Source organism: Sturnira hondurensis, unplaced genomic scaffold (genome assembly GCF_014824575.4).
Source record: "Sturnira hondurensis isolate 20B ecotype Veracruz unplaced genomic scaffold, ASM1482457v3 Scaffold0014854, whole genome shotgun sequence".
In the NCBI taxonomy this organism is placed as follows: domain Eukaryota; kingdom Metazoa; phylum Chordata; class Mammalia; order Chiroptera; family Phyllostomidae; genus Sturnira; species Sturnira hondurensis.
The window spans coordinates 10924314-10925591 of NW_028087485.1; positions in this window are offsets into that span (position 1 = coordinate 10924314).

The following is a 1278-nucleotide window of genomic DNA, read 5'->3' on the forward strand; positions in this document are numbered from 1 at the left end:
GACAACTTACAGAACATGTGATAAATTTGATAAAACTGAGTCCATCTGTAATGCTCCAAAAAGTGATTGATCAGTCATTATTACCACCCAAGAATATGAGGTGTTAGTGAGTCAGGCATTTTTTATGAAGAGTCCCCAAAAAATCAAAACAAAGAGCTTCTACTGAGTTAGGCATTTCCCATCGATCTTTGAGTCATCTACCGCAGGGTTTAGGTTTGAAAATGTAGCGGCCAAGATTGCTTCATGGGTTCTTAGAAGAGGATCGGATCGCTGTTTACAATTCTGCGGAGTGGTTCTGAATGAAGAAAGACAAGACAACTGAATGAAGAAAGGCAGAACAATGGCGTCACTGATAAAATTACGTGGTCTAACAAAGCTCTTTTCAAACTGTCAGGTGCAGTGAACCAGCACAGTGGTGTCTACCATACAAGAGAAAATCCTCGTGTAACCATAGGACAGTTGAATCAGCTGGGGAAGTGCCGTCTGGGTGTGTCTTTCATGTAAAGGGGGACTCAAACCCCTTTTTTCCGTACTAGTGTTACATGTGACCTGTATCTACCATGCCAAGGGACACTGGTTTGCCACAATTACAGAGATGGTTTGGTAATGATTTCTTCTCCTTTCAACAAGACAGAGCTCCTGCACACTGTGCTGTAAGTTGTGAGTTTCTTGATGAACAGTTACCCAACAGGTGGACAGGTTGACAAGGGCCAGCGGCGTGGCCACCATGATCACCAGACCTCACCGCAAAAGACTTTTTCTGGGGTGTTTTAAAGATAAAGTCTTTTCACGAAAACCACGTACTGCGGATGATATGATTTGCCTCATAAGAGGAGCATGTCAAGAAACTGGTGACAATAAAGAACTCTGTGCCAGAGTGTGCTTGAGTATAGCAAGTAGACTACAAGCATGTGTAAATAACGAAGGCTGGCAATTTGACCACACACGAGATTGTACTTAAGTGCACTGTGTCCTTCTTTTGAGTTAATAAAGCTATTGTTTGTAATAATCATAACCTGCATGTCTTTTTCCATAGAAGCAACTCTAAGCCTCCTTTTGCCAACTCCTGTATACATTTCTTATTGTAAATCATGATATCACAGCATCAGAAGCTCAGGCTAGAATCCTTGTCTGAGTTGATTGAGAGTGAGAGAGGGATGGGTTTGGGGAGTGGCTGTGGGTGGGCGACCCAAAGTAGGCTCGGCAAAAAGCAGGCCCACACTGATAATGGTCAGGGTCCTCGAGCTGGAAGAACAGATGCTCAGGAGGGCAGCATAG